The sequence below is a fragment of the Manis javanica genome, chromosome X (assembly GCF_040802235.1).
Source record: "Manis javanica isolate MJ-LG chromosome X, MJ_LKY, whole genome shotgun sequence".
Lineage (NCBI taxonomy): Eukaryota > Metazoa > Chordata > Mammalia > Pholidota > Manidae > Manis > Manis javanica.
This window is the reverse complement of record NC_133174.1, coordinates 835,444-847,629: the sequence shown is the minus strand read 5'-3', so window position 1 is coordinate 847,629 and position 12,186 is coordinate 835,444. Positions and strand designations below refer to the sequence as shown.

The window sequence follows — 12,186 nt, the reverse complement described above, 5'->3', positions numbered from 1 at the left end:
GGTGGGGTGCCAGGGGGCGCGGAAATGTCCCAGCAACTGGGTACCCAGACCGGCATCGTGGGGCAGCCCCTGTGTGTGAGCATCCCAGGGCGGCCATCACAAATGACCCCAAACTGGGGGCTTAAGCCACAGACATCATGTCTCCAGTCCTGGAGACCAGACGTCTGAGGTCCAGGCGGGGCAGGGCTGCACTCCCTCCACAGGTTCCAGGGGAGGCCACTTCCTGCCTCTTCCGGCTTCTGCGGGCTCTGGGAGGCCCCCGGGTGTGTGGCCAGCTCACTCCTGTCTCTGCCTCCTTCTCCATGTGGCTTCTCCTTTGTGTCTCTGACCCTCCTATTCTGTGTCTAATGAGGACACCTGTCATTTCATTTAGGGTCACCCTCATCCAGGACAACCTCATCTCAGATCCTTCCCTTAACCCCATTTGCAGAGACCCTGTTTCCCATTCCCAGGCTCTAGGCCCAGGATTCGGGGTTCACCATTCAGCCCACCACACTGTCCTTTGAGCAGAGATATTTCCCATGAACCAACCACAGATCATCCTGCCAGATGAGAGGACGTAGCTTGGGGGTGCGGAGAACTGCCTGGAGCCTCAAGGACAGGCAGTCAGGTGAGAAGAGGGGGCGACAGTCAGGGCAGCTGACAGGGAGAATGTCCAGGAAGTGCTGGGAAGCCTCTGACCACACAGTCATGGCTATGATTATGGTCATCTTCCTCCCAGCTTGCCAAATGCTGACTGGTGGAGAAACAGGTCAGCTCGGGTGTCTCAGGGTGCATCCATGCCCAGGAGAAGTGAACGCATTCTGGACAAGTGAAGTCCCCTCTGTGTCCAGTGTCCATCCTCAGCAGACCCTCCAGAACCCCATCCAGCCCTGGCCACACTCTCTGTGATCTAACAGAAGCCAGGTCTGATCACTGCTGCTTGCACCCAGCCCCCTCACTGAAGATGCATCTTTGAATGTACATCTGATGGACACTCACTTCCCCGACACTCCTAGCAGTTGGACGTTGCTGTGCACCCCACTTCTGACTTATATAATAACAGGCAGTTGTCAGGAGGGATACTGAGAAAGATACTGGTTTCCAGACTCAGAGGAGAGCAGATGGACAGACCTCTTTTCCTTTTTCTGCTCCAGACATGTATCTGATGTCTGGTGCTGTGGCAGCCTCTTTGGGCCATGAGACAAAAACAAACAAACAAACAAAAACAGTAGGTGGTGGAGAAAGATCAAAAGAGACAAGGTCCTCGGTGGCATCACACCCTGGAAGGCTCATTCATTTATTTCCCGATAAGAAAAAAATCTACAGAGTTAAACCAATGTCTTTGTTCGTTTGTTAGTTTTTGTTTTTTAATCTCTTGCTGTCAAAAGCCTTGTTAAGGAATCAGTGTTTGAAACATCCTTCTCCAGGTCTCACTCCTATGTCTGGATATGAAGACTCCCCCCAGTTGCCCAGGAGAAGGGGGTCCCTCTGCCTCCATTTAGGATCTGGGATACAATACACATCCAAGATGAGTTTGCCTTTCTGAAGGCACCTTACTGTTCCCGCTTGTCCCGGAGACCCATCAGGACCGTGGGTCCTGTCCTTTTTGCCTGGGATCCCAGTGATTGAAAGATTAATTCTCAACAAGGGGAAGTACCCCCGAGGAAGCCTCCGTCACCAGGTAACACTTCCCCATGGTCTGTCTAGACGTCCTGAAACCTGCTTTCAAGCTGGCTGTTAGGGGTTGGCCTGCCTCCCCACTACCCCACAAAATTATCTCAGGTTCCTCAGCCCTGACTTAGAGGGGATCCTCTTGAAAATGCAAACTGTGGGTAACCTGACCAGGTGGAGCATGTGAACATCATGTGGGATGGGCAAAATTGTGTGCCCACCTCCTGCCAGACTTTTATATTGTGGTTCTGAGCGCCAGGGTCCTGGAAACAGGACCTTGTTTGGAAACGGGTCCCATTTGCAGATGGGATTAAGTGCAGGGTCTGAGATGAGGTTGTCCTGGATGAGGGTGGCCCTAAATCCAGGGACAGGTGTCCTCACGAGAGATGGAAGAGGAGAGACACAGACAGACACAGAGGAGAAGCCACGTGGAGACGGAGGCAGAGACGGGAGGGACCCAGCCACATGCCCAGGACCACCTGCAGCCCCCAGAGCAGGAAGGGGCAGGAAGGAGCCTCCCCTGGAGCCTGTGGAGGGAGCAGGCCCTGCCCCACCTGCTCCTCAGACGTCAGAGCTTAAAAAGACACATTCCTGTTGTTTACACCACTGTGTTTGTGGCTTTTGTTACGTCAGTCCTCAAAAACCAATACTGACCTCGATAAGATCACTGTCTACCTGTCAGGATATGAGTCCCACGGGTGTGGACACGCAGCAGCGTGGGACAGGGAGGAGGGAGGTGCCTTCCCATACAGGCACGTCCGTCTGTCTGTCTACAGCGTGGACTTAGGCAGTCGGCTCACTGTGTGTGATTTTCTTTCGTCCCATACCTGCCCTGATGACGTGTAGGATGGTGGGTCTTAAACGCAGCTAATGGCGGAGGCGTTGGCGCCAACACAGAGGACGTGGCCCTGGTCACTGTAGAAGTTCTGGGACGATGACCCCAAAGGGCCAAAGGGCCTGCGTCACCCTGGGGCCTTCAGCCTGGGCTCTCGACTGTCAAGCATCCCTGACAGGTCCTCAGGGGCACCGAGCAAGTGAATCAGGAGCCCCCAGGGGGCCATGAGTCACCCCCGCCCAGTGGGCTGCTTGCCTCTGTCCTTGTTCCAAAAGATGCCACCGTGCACACGGCTTTAGAATGTAAACGGAAAACATGTTACATTAGCATTTTTTTAAATTAAAAAAAACAACAACAGGAATTGGTTCCGTCTGCGAAGGCAGCTTCAGCTCACCTCCCGCTGTCCCACCGGGAAGATGGTCCTTCCTTCTTGCCCAGGTCTTAGGGGTTGCCCTGTACAGGACACTTTTGGGGGCTGCAAGCTGTCCCCAAAGTCTTCGGAAAGTCACCCCGTGGTCTGAGGCTCTCCAGTTGGCACCCCGCCCCAGACAGGACCGCGTGAGCCTAGTAGGAGGCGGGGACCCCACGGGTCTGGCCCTGCACAAAAGCCAACAGACAGTTACACAGGAAATTTCATAACGGGTTTCTTCTTACCTTTGCAGAGTCCCAACCGTGGCCACAGGCAGCTTGGAGGTGGACCTTCAAGAATTTGCATCTGGCAACAGCACAGCCGTCTCCTGCCATGCCCCCTCGACCACACTCCAGAGACACGGAAGGGCCAGGGTGACAGCTGCCATTTGCTGACACAGGCAGGCGCGGAGGCCCGGCACATGCCAGGGCTTCTGCAAAATACGCCGACTTCCTGAGACCCTCTGGGAGGCGCCGTGTAGGTGGCCTTGTGACCCCATCGCTGCAGCCTGCTCTGGGTGAGTCCTCTGCTCTTTACTCAGGTGCACTGTCAGGAGTGGGGCAGGGGTCCGAGCCGTGCAAAGGTTGCAAAGGTTGCAAAGGTTGGTGGGGGCGGTTGCAGACAGAGAAAAACCTCCAGTGAGTTTACAGCCACTGAGCAGGAAAAGGCTCCAATATCCCAGCCAATGAAGACACCCTGGTGCAAAAACTCATTCCGGAAAACAGCTGTGCACAGTGTAGCCTGCACTGGGTGGGCGGACGAGAGCCTGTGTGCTCAAAGCCACCGTGGGGCCCAAGCTGAGCAGGGGGCAGCTGGGTGCCCTGAAAGACTGCAGCCACATGCGTGGGCAACAGTCTGCAGAGACACCCAGGGCTTGGTGCATTTGCAAACGCACCCAAAACGGTCTTGGAGAAGGTGAGCCCCATGCTGGCTGGGGGCTGCTTTGGGAATTCCCAGCCGGCCATGCAAAGGAGGCCACCTGGCGTGCTCGGTCGCCCTCGGTGGAGAGGAACTTCACCGCGTGGTTGTGCTCCCACCCCAAGGGGAGGCTTCTCTGTCCTTGCTGCCCATGGTCCATGTGTGGTTGGAAGCAGGAGCCTGATGCAGGGATGCAGAGGCCCCCAGGCCGGGCATAGCTTTGAGCTGGTCGCCACACTGAGCATGTGTGCATCACCCACTAGAGGTGGGCTTGCCGCCCAAGGAAGGAGATATTTTTCTTTGGAGATGTTTCCATGCTGGAAGAATGCTATTTTCAATCGGGGCATTCCCCACCCTGGCGTGTGTGGAAGGAGGGGGCTGTGCCCGTGGGACGTTAGCCCCGGTATCCTGGCTGATAAACGGGACCCACGCCTCGGGAAAGCTCAGGAGGACGGGTGGCCCTCCAGGCTGCTTGGGGGCTAAGCTGCTGTTCTTGTTTCTGAAACATCCCGGCTTCGCCACGCGGTCAGAGGGAGGAGGCCGGGCAGCCGGACCCTAACCCGGAACCCCTCCCCAAGCACACCTAAGGGCTGTGTTTCCATCTTACGTGAAAGCAGGGGGTAGAGGGGGTAAGCCATGGGTTAGCGACAAGGCTCCTGGGGACAGTGGGTAAACACCAGCCAGCGCTCACCCACCTGGAGACGCTGCCCCTGGGCCTGGCAGGTGAGCCCAGCCTCCCACATCCGGTGCCGCTTCCCCTGGCCAGCCTTCCTCCCTGTCTGTGAGCATCGGGGCTGGCCGGCCTTTTGTGGGCTTGGGGCCTCGTCCAGCATCCCTGGGGCAGCAGGTGCATGAGTGAACCCAAGAGCACCTGCAGGTGGGGTCCCCCAGAGTGAGCCTGGCCGGAGCCCCAGGCAGGAAGCAGCACAGAACTGGGGTCTGGGGCTTGCTGACCAACGGCAGGGCTGCACGAGGGGCAGGGTCCGCGGTGCCTCTCGATGGCTGGAGGCAGGTGGCATGGCCCCAGGTGGGCCGGGCTGTGATGACTATGGTGCAGTGCGTGGCGCTGGCCAGACCCCCAGACAGACCCCTGTGTAGGTGGTAGGCTGAGAGTGGGCACCCCAGGCATCGAGCAGCCATGGAGGGGGGCCTGGATGCTGCTGTGGGGAGTGGCATAAGCAGGGGACCCCTGATGGGGTGGGGATGCAGGAAGTGTGGGGTGGGGGGCTCTCGGGGCAGAATCCAGTGTCAGATACATGGGACCACTGCTTGGCCTGCAATGTGGCACTGGTGACGTTCGGTCAGGGTCCCTGTGTCACACACCATAAAGTACTGGGTGGGAACCCTGGTCACACCCACCACATGCCAGCAGCACCCCTCCCCCAACAGGGGGACAACGAAGGTGTCCACAGACATTGACCAGCGTCCCCCAGGGGGAGGGGCAAAGTCAGTCCTGGTCGTGAACCACACTGCTAGGTGATGGGTAAATGACAGGTAGATAATAGGTAGATGCATAGACAATGGATAGATGATAATGATACTTGATAAACAGATAATAGATCAATAGATAAGTGATACAGGATGGATGATTGATACATACAGATGGACGGATAGATAATAGCTGAACGATGGATACAGCCTCTCACGTCAGCTTAGGGCATCTCAGCGTCTCGGCACTCCTGACATGGGGTCCGGGTGACCCTGGGGTGGGTGTCCTTTCCACTGTGGGGTGCTGAGCGGCCTCTCTGGTCTGCACCCCCAGAAGCCAGGAGCAGCCCCTCCAGGCCATGACCCCAAACGTGCCCAGACTGCACCACGTTCCCTGGGTGGGGCAGAATCGCCCCCAGTTCAGAGGCACTGGAGGAACACATTAGGATGAACCACACACAGTGTAGCACCCAGCAGGGCGGAGAAGCAGGACCATTTGCCCAGGTTTCAGGAGGAGATCTGGGCTGGACCCGGACGCGCGGAGCCACCTCCTCCCGTTTCCCAACCTTTTGCTGTACGCTCTCGCTGCCATCATGAAACGATTAAAATGAAAGACACAGTGATAGGGTGTGAATAAGCTTATGTGAGGGTCAGCAGACGGAGGCCACATCCTGAGAAATGGGCCGGGACTGACACCCCACCGTCCTGCACTAAGGGCCCTGTGGTGTCTGTGCTGTCCCACAGCACCCGATTCTCTGCCCAGAACTAAGCGCTTGTTCCAATAAAGGGCATTTTTCCTAACAAAATGGAAACAATGGGAAGACTCTTTCATAATGTCTTGTGCAGCAGGGATGTGGCTCCTGGCTGGCTGGGTCACTCGCTGCCAGGACATGACCCATCTGCCAGGATGTGCATGCCCTCTGAGCAGTCTGAAGTTGGAGCCCTGGGGGTCTGTGTGTTCATTTCCCATGTACATGTGCTGGGGGTGGGACAGGACAAGGCCACCCCTGCAGTCAGGATGGGGACAGGCCAGCAGGCAGGCGTGTGGGATAAGATGGGAGGTCACCCATCAGGCATGGCCACAGGGGATGCATGGGAGGGTGCCTGCATGGGCTGGGATCTTGCAGATGAGAGACCGCAGGAAGTCACCCTGGGCTCAGTCACTGGGCGGATGGATGGGTGGGTGGGTGGATGAATAGATGATGGTTGGATGCATGGATGGATGGATGGATGGATGGATAAAACAGGAAAGAGGCTGGTTTCCAGTTAATCCCTCCGAATATGATTCTTAGGTAACAAATGACCACAAAGAGAGGAGCTTAAAAACACTGGAATTCATCCTCTCTCAGTTCTGAGGCCGGACATCTGAGATACAGGCAGGGCTCTGGGGTCCAGGTGGCTCCTTCTGCAGGCTCTGGGGACGCTCCTTCCTGCCTCTCATGGTTCCTGGGGGCTCCAGGCATCCCTTGGCCGGTGGCCATGTCCCTGCCACCTCTGCCTCTGTCATCACTTGGATCTCCTGTCGGTGTGTTTCTGTGTCTCTGTGCATCTTTTTCTCCTCTTACAAGGACACTTTTCATGTTGGATTAGGGCCACCCGAACGGACTCATCCTGACTTACATCTGAATCACATCTTCAAAGATCTTATTTCCAAACTATAGCCACCCTCACAGGTACCATGCTTTAGGTCTTCAACATATCTTTTTGGGGGACACAATTCAACTCACAAGATCCCCACAAATTCTTTGCAAAACCCTGCCCTCTTCATCCTAATCAGCACAGGAGAGAAGGTATGTTGGACAGGTCAGTGCCTGGGGTTCCCCACTCAGATGCCCCACGCTGTGGCTCATCCCAAGTCTCTCACTAGATCACAGATGCCCTTATAGGGCCCCTGGAGAGTGGAGCTGTCCCCTCGGCCTACCACATCCTTGAGCACCTGCACAGGGTCCACCCATGTCCCTACTCTGCAGAAGGGACAGGGGAAGACAGCTAACATATACGGCAAGCCTGCTACATGCACTGGGAACTCGGGGTACTCTCCAGGGCTGTCGTGGGACCCTCAAATCAACACTGCAAGACCCAACTCTACATTGTCAGCCTGGTGCAGATGATGGAATTAAGTAGGGTAGTGATTAGGATATGATGAGTAAGGGATTCAAATGCCAAAATCTCAGTCATCAAAATAAATACTGATGTCTTATCTTTTTTAATGTTTGAAGGCAAGACCCACATAACATAAAATTTGCTATAGTACAATCCAATGGCATTTATCACATTCACAAAGTTGTGCAAGCCCCTCTATCTAGTTCCAAGACACATTCATCACCCAAAGGAGACCCCGTACCTATTAACCATCATCCCCAGTACCCCTCCTGCAGCCCCTGGCAACCAGCAACTTACAATATTTTTTAGCATAAAAAGGAAGGAACTGTTGATAACACCCTACAATGTGGATGAACCTTGAAAACATGATGCTGAGTGAAAGAGGCCAGACCCAAAAAGTCACATGGCATATGATGACTTCACTCATATGAAAGTCCAGAATAAACAAGGCAATAAATAGGATTATCCTGCAGTGTTTTAATGTATGCAGATTAATGCCAAAATCTCATGATGAACCAAACATTACCATTTCAGGTAAAGAACAGGGCTACCCAGAGACCTATTAGACAAGGAAGCAAAAAAGGGAAAAAATGTACTCCTCCCCACTAGACATCATCCAATGAGTCTTTTTCATGGTATATTTTCGGCAGAACAGTTAAGAGTTGAGAGAAGATTATAACATTAAACAGTAGGTACATTGAACCTCACAGTATTCTGTTAAGTTTAAACAGTTTATTGATACCCAAACTAAAATGTACAGTAACGGTTTTTCTGGATTTTGTGGGGGTAAATGCATCAATAATATTTTAAAACCTCTCTACTTTAATATTTTTGGGGAAATTAATTATTGAAATACATAAGAGCAGGTATGTAGGATGTCATTTTTCCCTTGCTTCAGGCAAGTCCTACAGGGCTTCACATGGAGCTGAAGCCAATTCCTGCTGCCAGGCAGAGCCTGGAAAGCATCTGGCCAAGTATGGGGCATTCCCTTCCCAGCATGGACCTCCAGGCAAGCAGAGATCAGCAGAGGCTCCACACAGAATTCATCTGTGATACTTTGTTACAACAGTCACGGGAAACTTATACAAATGATAGCAAAGATACAAGTGAAGACATGTGGGGTTAACCAAAGCAGCCAAGACAGGGAAATTCATAGCCTTAAAAGCATTCAGTGGAAAAGAAGACAGGCTGCAATTCTATGGCCCAAGAGCCCATCTCAAGGCAGAAAGAGTTTACCTTTCTAAATCCAGCCAAAGGAAAATACAGGGAAGGAAATGATGAAGAACAGAGATTAGTAGAACAGAAAAAAAAATGTGCCATAGAGGAAAATCCGCAAGAATAATATATACCTCATGCAGTCATTTTAAGCTTTGAAATAACATGGACCTGTTCTGTTCAGCATAAATGCCATTCTCTTTGGGGGCTCACCTAAAATCAGGTGGGATCCCCAGTTCTAGGTCCTGAACTCAGGTGGACTCACAGAACCCTCACAATGCCCCCAGAGAAAGCTGTCAACATAACCATTCACATAGGGAAACTAAAGCCAAGTGACATTCCCAACGTCACCCAGCCAGCTGTGGTCTACATGGTCTACACTGCCTGCTATTATTATTAGCCTTGCTCCATGCACGCATATTCTGAGTCATCTGTCTGATGACTCTATTTAAAGCTAAATCCCCATCCATGTGGGGGGAGATGGCAATGTGCTAGGACTGCATAGAAGTGGCACTTGCACAACACAGTGAAGCCACCAAACATCCCTGTACCATTTATTTTAAAATGGTGAATTGTGTGTATCTCAGTTTTTTTAAAAGAGAGGCAGGAAAATGTAACTGATGGCCCTGCACTTACTTCCTCATCCTGGGCTACAAACCCTCTTTGCAGGACTCGTCATGAGCCAGCCGTGCTGGGTCCGACGCGTGCTGAGTCACGCTCGCAGGAAGCCGGCAAAGGGGCATTCCTGAAAGTCCCACCACAGGATGCCTACCCAGGGCTACAGCTGGCCAACTTCCTGCGCCGAACACAAATCCCTTCTAACTAAGCATTGCCATTGCCCATGGGTAAATTATGGGCAAGCAGGGTTCTGCACCCGGGGCCAAGTGCAGCCTATGTGTGCACCCTGTGGCAGTGTCTTCTGGCTCCGGCTTTGATTCCTCGTTCACGCAAGCACCAGGAAGAGATTCCTCACCCTGGGTCACATGCTGGCTGTACTGAAATAGCAACAGGCTTTGTCTACACCACTGTGGATTACAAAATGCATGCATGACAGAGAATATTAGGGACCATAGGTATTATCAGGGGCACATGCCTCATTCCCCACCCCTCGGGACTCTCATTCACATCACAGTGACCGGCTGAGCACGCTCCTCTCCTGACAATGTTAATGGGCCATGTGCACCCAGCAGAATGACCCCCCTGTAAAGGATTTGGTCCATGTGCAAGCTTGGCACCCAAGGGTCCACATCCCCTTTGCCTTGAAAGTGGTTTCCATTTCTCTGAGAACAGCAGACAACTTCCCTAGAGCCTTATCCTGGGTCCTCAAACCCTGGGGTTGGAAGCCTGGCTCAAGGCTGTGTGCATGGGCTTCCCACAGGGCACAGGGTGGCTGCTTATACAACACCCATTGATTCTCACAGTTCTGGGGGCTGGAGGCTTAAGAAGGTGCTGGCTGGTTTTGTGTCTGCTGAGGACCCACTTCCTGGTCACTCCATGGTCACTGCTATGGACGAAGCAGGAGTCCATGGAAAGTGGTGGCCAGTAGCCTGTGAGTCAAACAGAAAGGTGTTCACTCTCCAGGCATTGGGTTTAGGGTTGACCAGCCATCGTGATGGACCCAGGCAGCAGACTCACACAAGGCAGGACTTTTGGGGCTACATGGGGACAGCCCTGGGCAAGGGGTTATAAGTGATCACGCTGGGGTATAGGGTTTAAATATTGTCCTCCCCCCCCCAAATTACTTCCACATCCTGGCCCCGAAGAACCTGTGAATGGGACCTTCTTAGGAAACAGGGTGTTTGTGTGCAGGTGGGATGAAGTACAGGATCTGAGATGAGGTCGTCCTGGGTGAGGGTGGCCTAAATCCCATGACAGGAGTTCTTATGAGAGACAGAAGAGAAGAGACATAGACAGAGAGGAGAAGCCACGTGGAGATGGAGGCAGACACGGGATGGACATGGCCACACACCCAGGGCTGCCTGGAGCCCTCAGAAGCTGGAAGAGGCAGGAATGAGCCTCCCCTGGAGTCTGTGGAGAGAGCTCAGCCCTGCCCCGCCTGGACCTCAGACGTCTGGTCTTCAGGGCTGGTAGAGGACACATTCCTGTTGCTTTAAGAACCTTGGTGTGTGGTCCTTTGTGAGGACACCCCAGGACACACATGTACTACATTGTTCCCTGGACAGAAAGCCCACAAACCCTGTGACTTCAAGCAGCCTCCACGTGTCCATTACTGTTTATCTTGGTTTATCTGCAGTGATGGACCCCGGGTGAGGGGCTGTGAGGAAGGCAGGTGGAGCAGACAGGCCCTGATAGACTCAGCTGACCTTGGGAGAGTCCCTTTGTCACTCTGTGCCTCAGTTTTCCCCCTTGTGCAGTGGTCCCTTTGAATGGCCCAGGCATGGTCCAGGGACCCCACTCAGGGGTGCTATGTGACTGCAGCTAAAGGACACCCACCTGGTTCAGCTGTGACCAGGACTGCTTCTCATCAGCTCAGCATCCCTGACATGCAGGGTGCTAGGGCTCCGTCAGGTTTCTGGAAACATGCAATGGTGTTATCATGGAAAATCAATCTGTTGTATCAATCAAGGGGGTTATGACCTCAGATCTCCCCACCCCACGCTGAGGTGTGACAACCAGCGACAGCTCCAGACATTGCTGAGTGCCCCCTGGGGGGTCCAGTTGCCCTTAGCCAGCACTCACCCAGCTGGAGCATCTCATCAGTTGACTGTCCACAGCTCGGAGGGACACGGGGGCTTCTTGTGGTCTCAGGGAATCATACTGACCCAATCATCTTGGCCAGAAAAATCAGCATATGTTGTGTGGAATGGAATGCATCACAACCTGATAACCATCAGCCCTGGGCTCTTCCCCCAAACCCACAGGGTGTTTGTTCAGGGGTCATGTGGACAGTAAACCTGGCATAACCCCTTTGTAGGAGTGGGTGGCCAGCAACCCCGGGGCCACCATCTAGGATCATGACCTGGGCCAGGCACGGTCCGGCCTCACGGTAGGAGGTGGGTGCGTGGTACGGCCCGGCAAGGCTATGCTTCTCCCTTGCAGACCTTAAACTTGGCCAGCTGTGTGTCTGACCCTGGTCACACAGTGGCCTCATGACCTAACCTCAGGTTCCACTTCCGTTAAAAATGAGCACCACCACTTTCTCTCCATTCATCACAGAGGTGCTGTGATGAGCGGGAGCCGGTAAGCCATGAAGCTACACAGACATGAGGCGTCAGCCCGGGAAGTGAGATGGTGGTGCGCCCGCCATGAGCATCAGCCGTGGGAGGGAACTCCACCGGGCTGTTTCCAGCATCCGCCTGGCTCTAGATGGGGCACCGCCACCTGCTCCGAGCCTCCGTTACGGGCATGTCTCTGCTCCAGGCCTGCTGGGTTACATCAGCTCTGAGCCTCTGTGGTGGCACATGGTAAATTAGGAAACATCAACTATTAGCCCAAAGATTTTCCAGTATCAAAGCTTGGTGGGGTCCCAGATCTGGTCCGAAAGCAATGGGGGTTTAATTTCTCCAGGACTCAGAAGGCCGAGTCCTATCAGGTGAGCTCTGGCGTGGCCTCTAGGACATGCCTAGAGCCCCCATCTAGGATCCTGCCTTCCTTTCTCCACTTT

The 12,186-nt window shown here is 53.8% G+C and overlaps 1 protein-coding gene across 2 annotated transcripts in view; it reads left to right on the top strand.

The window, feature by feature from the left end:
• The first annotated feature begins 2,849 nt into the window (after positions 1–2,849).
• P2RY8 (P2Y receptor family member 8) overlaps positions 2,850–12,186 on the top strand; it is a 42,508-nt gene continuing 33,171 nt past the window's right edge. Inside the window, exons 1-2 of one of the 2 annotated variants that reach the window (XM_017648014.3) lie at positions 2,850–3,055; positions 3,151–3,414. The gene's annotated coding sequence lies outside the window, so the exon portion shown is untranslated. Of the gene's footprint in view, positions 3,415–12,186 lie in introns of both variants that reach the window. The other variant, XM_037013484.2, reaches the window with a different exon arrangement.